Here is an 8,240-nt window from a genome sequence, read left to right as displayed (position 1 = left end):
ATTTTTTATGTAACCTTCTCCCTCTACACACTTTGGTCAATTCAAGAATAATCCATGCAATTGTATATTGTTTATTTGAAAGCATTAAAAGTGCAGTTTCTTGTCTCTCCTTGTATTGTTCAAGTGGTTGAGGTTGATATGGGATTTATTAATAAGTAGACCAATACTTTCTAAAGATAGTCATTATTACATGAATCTAATTACACGGTTGAAGATGTCATTTGTAGTTAGTAATTAATAACTATTTTAGAGTAACTTACCCAACTGTTATAATATCAGAGGTGAAACTGGAAGAACAGTATGTTATTCAACCTAATTTTAATTTTCATGGGTGCAATCCTGCAGGTATTAAAAGAACATGGCAGCAGCTGAAAATTTAATATAAGAACATAATTCAATCAGGTAAGGTTTGAGCATATCATGGGTGTAGGCTACCTGAATTTACAAATATTTGACATATTAAATAACTAAATAGCATCCCAGTGTCTAGCAGTGCAGCAGCATTTTTGGCTGGGGGAATTCCTGGAGGGACTTCAGAGCCAGTCACTCCCGAAGATCCAAGGGCCTTCATAAAATGTAAGAGTGTACAAAGTGTAACTGGTCTGTTGTCTGCGTTGTGTTTTGGGTGGTATGAGAAGAACAAGACAGCATTCGCAGTTTCACCGATCTTTTATTCCTGATATAAAACACATATAATCAGCCTCTTAGTGAGATTCGCCCTCGCTTTATCTCTCTCAGTGCATCACCAAAGCAAAGAGGAATAAATCACATAGAACAATAAAATGCATATAACAGAAAACATACCTGATATAAAACACATAATCAGCCTCTTAGTGAGATTCGCCCTCGCTTTATCTCTATAAAACAAATGTGATGTAAACTCGTCACATGTGCTCTCATTTCACTTTTAGGCCCAGATGCAAAAATATACTTTAAATGGGATGAAATGACAAAAATAACCACACAGATAGATAAAATAATATTATACACATAAATTAGAGTGAAAATATAGGCATAAAAGCAACAATTAAAATTAGGATTAAAAAAGATTATCAGAGCCCAAAATAACCTCACCTCTCAGTGCATCACCAAAGCAAAGAGGAAGAGGAGGGGACAGAACAGGAAATTATATTGACTCATGACATCACATCAATTAAAGGGAAAGGCCTTTCTTATATAGGCTATTTTTGATATTTCCATTTATTTTACTTTGGGTTGGGTTTTTTGTTGGTCCCAACAGATTCCGATGGTAATATCTGTCTTTTGGAGCCTCCTGTCCCAACAAAACCTGCAGGCAGTTGTAAGTAGCCTACTCAATACACCAGAAATTATGACAAATAGTGTTATAAAGTGTACTCATCTTCACAGGACGATGGGGATAATGTTATGTGTCACATCAAACAATCTACACATTCAGATTTTTTCACATTTTTATGTGGAGTAGAATCTAAGTTTAAAGCTAAGTATAAATGGGTAGTCTTATCTCTCCCCCCGCCCCCAAAGTGGAAGAACAGCAGGAGGACGGTCCATCAACTTCTGTTGCACAGATGAACAGAGTTCAGTGATTTTCAGTAAATGCCACAGTTTAATTCTGTAGAATTTGTTTAGAACTACATTATGTAACTCTAATCTACTACTGTATATTCAGTTGCCAGTTAAGGAGTTAATAGACTTCATCTTATTTAAAAAATTGAAAAAAAAAAAACAAACAGTAAAAATAGCAATATTGTATTTATTAATTAAAGATTAATTTTATTAATAAAAATGTACTGAAAGAATGAATGAGGTGTTTAAACACCACTTCCTCTTTAAAAAAGGGGAGGAGACCGAAAGAAACTCTGGGTTTACCGAAGAAAACCTGCTCCCGGCCAGGTTAGGTTCACAGAGTAAGTTACCATGGTAACTGACTCTGAGTATAAGTTACCTCTCTTTCAGAAACGGGCTTGACTTACTCTGCTTTCTCAGGTTTAACATACCTCCCATTCTGAAACAGAAAACCCAGAGTTTCCCTCATTTCAGGGTTAACATACTCTGAGTTTTCACTTAACCTCCTTTCTGAAACAGGCGCCCCTGGGGGGTATTCCAGAAAGCTTGGTTAACTTACCATTTGGTAAATCATAACCTCTGGGTTGATCTACCCCAAACCCGCATACCATGAGTATGTCGGTTCCAAAACACCTGAGAAGAGTTAGTTTAATCAACCTCCTACTGGTTACCCAGAGTTAATGCGCGCGCACGGTGAGTACATAAAGACATTTTCAATGGATCGCCGATTTCAGGAGTCACCATGGAAACCCAGGGAGAAAAAAAGCCAGCTACATAGGCTACTTAGGTGAAACTGAGTTGGAGGTTTTAATGCTTGCTTATGAAGACTATAAGCCCATTATAAAAAAATAAAAAAAATAAAAAGCAATACTGCTGCATCAGCAAAAGAAAGAGAGTTGGCTTGGCAAAAAATAACGGACAGAGTAAATGCACGAGTTTATAAAATTATAAATGGGCTATTTTCCTCTTTCATTGTGACGCAAAAAATTATTTGGGGCATGTAGTAAAAATAGACAAGAATTTACTTGTTGGCCTCCATACATTTCTTAATATTACAGTAGTAATGCACATAATTGTCTAGTAATATGTTGGCCTCTTGTTTTATCAGGTGTAATCCTTCTGGAGCCAGAAGAAGTGTGAGCTAAGTCAAATTGAAACACAAAAACATTCTCCAACAATGTAATTTAGTATTTAATGTAGCCTAATTTAGTTTTCTATGTAGCCAATAGAAAGAAGCCTGAGGCCCGTAAAACAGGTGGGGGTCCACCTCCACCTTCCCTCACCCCAGCTGAGGAGCTGGCGCTGTCCCTTAATAAAGGGCGACCTGTGGTCGATGGGATTCCAGGGGCAGTTCGTCAGACTCAGCTACCAAGACAAGTGGCTTAGTAAAATGTAGGTGTATCATATTAATACTTATGATTTATTTATGTTTTCACTGTTTTTGTCAGTGTTTTAATAAAGCACCATTTTAAAAAGGCATTTTGAATGCATTTTACAGTCATTGATTCACTTGTGCAGTATGCATGCTGCTTTGACTGCATATGCTATGTACTGTAATCTTATTACTAGTACTCTTAGATGTTCCTAATGTCCTTCTTTATTAGTTGTATTTGTTTAAGAATATACATTGAGTATTGAATATGCATGATTACCTTATTGGTTTAATTATCTTGCAGTTGCTGATGGCCACATTGTATTATTGGATCCTCCTGCAACACCACACTCTGTCACAGTTGTAAGTGATTATTGTCTTTAGGTTTCTGTTTGCTAGACCAAGCATCCTTCCTTATTTTCACTGTAGGATGACAATGAAGAGACCACTTCTGCTGTGACAGAAACAGAAAATGTGGGGAGGCCCATTAGAGGTATGATGCATAGAATGAATTCCCCCTTTTTTGCATAAGAGAATAAATAAATTGTCATTGTCATTTTACAGAATATGGCAGGAGATTTGAATACAGATGAGGGTCCATCTACCTCCACACAGAATCTTAGCATTGTAAGAAATGTTCTGCAGTTCTCCTTCCTCATTTAAATATTTGGTCTGTGTTTGTATTACAGACTTTATCAGTCATGTTTAATTATTCTGTCTTTCTAGTTGCTTGCCAAAGAGCTGTATAAGGTCCACCTTCAAAAGCAAATCAGAAAAAGTGACATGGAGATGGACCTTATACAGCTTCAAATGGAGGAGAAAAGGCTTAACCTAAAAAAAGGCCAGACTTGAATTGCTGGAGCACCAGCTTAAGGTGGGAAACAGTGTGTGAACATTAATCTGTCATTTGTTGAATGAAATCTAAAGCAATAAATACAAATGTCTTTTGTTACAGGAAATAAAGAAACCATGAACAACACTTGACTGTTAACTGGTTTTAATTAAAGTGATTTTGGCAAATCATGTCTCGTACCACCCTGCCATCTCTTTGGTCTACTGGGTTCACTGGGGGTTCCTCTTGGCCATCTTCATCAAGAGAGGGGGGGGGGGGGGGGGCCCTCTCACCTCTCAGTGTGGCAATGTTGTGAAGAACAACACAAGCAGCTGTGATGTCACATGACCTTTCTGGGTTGACCCTGAGCCCACGCAGGCACTGAAACCTTGCCTTCAGGATGCCTATGGTCCATGTTCTGCTGTGGGCCAGGTTGAATTGTGCCTGTGGTCCAGGCTCAGGTTCAGGGTAGGGTGTCATCATATAGGGCAGACAGGGGTACTCTGTCCCCCAGCAAGTAACCATTGAAGTGTCATATAAAGGTAGTTAAAGTGTATAATTGCATAAAAAAACCATAAAAAATAAAAATAAAAATTGTGTAAGGCAAAATTTGTGGCACAATGATGCCTCCCTAAACATTCTGGCATCATGTACAGACCCTGGCCATTTGGCTTCAACATTAGTGATGAGGTGGGTTGCATCACATATTACCTAGTTAGTGGGGACCAGTAATGAGGGTGATTTAATGGTTTAAACACCCAAACATTTAGCACCCAAAAAATCTATTGTCTCCTGCACATTGATGCTATGGATTGACTTCCTATTAACATAGTCTCCTTCATTGACTGAAGGAGCTTTAATGGGAATGTGGGTTCCATCAATGCACCCAATTACATTTGGGAACCCTGAAATTGAAAGTTATATAATTAGAAACTTTTAAAATTATTGTGACTGTCACTGTATACAGTATGAATAGATTAAGTATAGTGCTATGTAACTAAAATGGTCTTTCATAGAATATCATAGAATGGACAAACCCGCCACTCTGTGGAATTCCTCTTTAATGACCCTCAGTGGTTTATGGCCAGGGAACTGCACAAAAGTGTGTAGGAACCGTTTGAGTGCAATGCATACTGTACGAACAGCCCTACACACAGTTGCCTTTCCCACATGCTCTGCATCGACTATTGTATACAAAAAACTCACCGTCGCAAAAAAAGTTAAATAAATGGAGTTAAATATTTAACTCCATTATCTTCGTTTAATAAATTAACGATTCTTTTGAAAAACGGTAACGCTCCCGCAAATATTCATTTGGATACGAAAACACATTGATACGTGGTTGTATCACCCTCTCACGGCGGAAAAGATTTCGTATCATCTGTGCTTCCACATCCACTGGATCGTCTTCAAAAGGGCACGCCATGCTCAGTAACCTTCTGAAACAAACTAACCCTGGAACATAACCTGCTACCGAGCAGGTTATCTTCAGAGAGTAAGTTCCTATGGTTACATACATACCCAGAAAGTTACCTCCGTTTTTGGAACCGAAAGTTGAGGTTATCCACTAACTTACCCTTAAACTTACCCGGGTATGTCACATAACCTGCTTTCTGGAATACCCCCCTGGTCTTTTCACGATCGGATAGCTATCCGATCTGAGAAAACGCATGAAGTGGCCAGGTGTAAACAGCCCCAGAAATCATTCTAATATTCTGATTTATTATGAGTGTTGGAAACAGTTCTGCTGCCTAATATATTTGATGAATAAAAGGTTAAAAAGAACTGCATTTATTAAAAAATATATATAATTTCTAATAATATAAATCTTCTTTACTATCACTTTTTTAAAAATCAATTTAACACATCCTTGCTGAATAAAAGTATTGATTTATTTAAAAAAAATAAAAAATAAATACTGACCTCAAATGACTGACCAGTAGTGTATATTGTTGTTACAAAAGATTTCTATTTTTAAAAAAATTGCTTTTTTTTTTTTTTTTACTTTTTATTCATCAAAGTATCCTAAAAAAAGTATCACAGGTTATGAAAACATATTAAGCAGCAGAACTGTTTCCAACTTTGATAATGAATTATCATATTAGAATTATTTCTAAAGGATCATGTGATAGACTGGAGTAATGATCCTGAAAATTCAGCTTTGCATCACAGAAATAAATGATCATTTAAACCAATTATTTTAAATTGTAAAAATATATCACAATATTACTTTTTTTTCTGTATTTTTGATCAAATAAATGCAGGCTTGATGAGCAGAGGAAACTTCTTTCAAAAACATTAAAAATACTAATACTTATACTTGCCCTGTAATACATGTATTCTTTGTTTTAGATGTTATTAACTTAAATTCTTATGAATAATAAAAATGTTGTAATGTCTATTTGTTATTTATGGCCTGTACGCCTCATTATTGATCTGAGCTTCTACATCTTGAATTCGAATAACATTCGATAAAACATAATTGCTGGATTATTTTGACTATAATAAATAAGCAGATGAAACATAGTAGGCCTATACACTGTTTATCACAGATTACTTTGGACCAAAGTTACCATATTATAATTAATTATTATATAGTTCTATTCATTCATTTTATTTAAATTAGCACTGGTTAAAATGTATAAAGCATGAACAAGATATGAAACAATATTTATTAATAATACACAGTTTAAATATCACAAATATCAAATTGTATTTTCATTTGCGTCCTATGCTGGCTAATTACGACGTTTAACCTGTTATCATAATGAAATTCATGCATTTATTTATTTGTCATTTAAACTGATGCAAACAGGGAAAGAGAGTAGAAAACACTTATTATCCTGTCGCCCCCTCTAGTGGACAGCATTAAGTATTACGGCCTTCATTGCTCAGATAACTCAAGTCGATGGATTTTTTGGGAAAGTCTGACCAGTTAGAAGCAAGTTAGACCAGTCTGAGGGTCTGAGCTGAGTTTGGTGAAGCATAAAAGTTCTAGGCGGAGTCAATTTCTCATAATAATAATAACAATTAATCCCAAACCTGGTAATTTTGTCAGTATTTAATTTACGTTCACTGATTCTGGCTTCTCTCTTTTCTGTCTCTTTCTTTTCATGTGAACTGAGTAGGCTACACATGCTTAAATTAAAAAAATATAAACTTTATTTCTATTCAAAATTATTTATAGCCCATAGGCTATATGTCACACACGCCTACCTGCCTTTTGATGTAAATAAAAGACTAGAGTGGTAAATGTTACGGACATATTATCATGGTACAAGTTCAGCCTATTATTATTCCACTTCCCTTTTATCCAAAGAGACGGAACTATCTGCACTGTATTTATCAATGGGAAATATGCTAATATAATCTGTCATATACTGTGGCTCACATTAATGGGGTTGCTTGCAAGTCGCAGCAGCACGAATTACGTGACCAGCAACATATTTCTAAATCAAATAGTGTGTGTAGTTAACAGTGAGTGGTGGTTTCAGACATTATTTCATTAAAGGGCATTTGTCAGTGCCGCACTCGTAGCCTACTGACTCTTATTCTGCCTGACAGAAAGAAAAGCTCACAGCTTACTGAAGGCGGAGCGGTTTGACCAATCAGATGAAAGGGGCGTTTCAGCGCCGCCCACGTGTGCAAATGAAATATCGAACCCATAAACCGACTTGTAAACCATAAACGAAAAATGAAAAATCTAGCCAAAATCTCATTTTTCGTTTTTTTTTAAGCTAAACGAGCTGGTTTTCATTTCTCCTTATTCCATTCCAAACAGGAAATGAAATGATCAAAAGTTTATATACACTAGATGTCGCCTTGGCAGTTTGGAATATTCTGGGCTCATCTGATTTTTTTGTACATAGCATAACCTACTTTGTTATGATTTTAGTATCATATAATGATTAATAAATGCAGGCACACTTATCATGAACTTGATTTGAACAAATGCCTATCAACTTGTGTGTGCAAAATTCAGAATTAAATGAACGTGCAGCAATTTGTACAAATAGAGAGTCAGTAGGCCTATACTGTTGTAGCCATTAAATAAGCGCATTTATTTTCATATTTGTTAAAATGTTATAATGTAATTGTTTTCCCCATGTATGTTGATTTATGAAAAGTGAACAGCAGGAGTAAGATAGGATGCACATATCAAGAGACATGGAGCGGATCAGACATGATTTTGACCACTTCATTAAGTTTTGTTTTGTAGAAAGGCTTTCTTTAAAGTGAATTTCGTTTTGTATAATTTGTATCTTAATTTTAATACATTTTTCATCAACCAATTGCATGAGAAATACATCAAATACACAAAGCTTGAAATGTCTTCAAACGAAATAATTCAAAACGAAAAGAAAAAGGCTACTCTCTGATTATGTAATCCATTATGTGCATTTCTCTCTATAGGCGCGTTCACTATACGGCGATCGTCAACTTCATCTTTGCAGCCGAGTCGACACTGTCAGAAAACACTAGATTATTAAT

At 35.9% G+C, this 8,240-nt stretch overlaps 1 long non-coding RNA gene across 1 annotated transcript; it reads left to right on the top strand.

The window, feature by feature from the left end:
• Window positions 1–2,777: 2,777 nt before the first annotated feature.
• On the top strand, window positions 2,778–3,559 carry LOC309493045. The gene is made up of 3 exons (XR_014203784.1): window positions 2,778–2,937; window positions 3,222–3,410; window positions 3,482–3,559. It is a non-coding gene; the product is annotated as an uncharacterized lncRNA (long non-coding RNA).
• Window positions 3,560–8,240: the final 4,681 nt, after the last annotated feature.

This window comes from Leuciscus leuciscus (genome assembly GCF_965113295.1).
Source record: "Leuciscus leuciscus genome assembly, chromosome: 2".
Classification (NCBI taxonomy): Eukaryota; Metazoa; Chordata; class Actinopteri; order Cypriniformes; family Leuciscidae; genus Leuciscus; species Leuciscus leuciscus.
The sequence above is the reverse complement of the archived record's forward strand: the minus strand, read 5'-3'. Positions and strand labels throughout refer to the sequence as shown.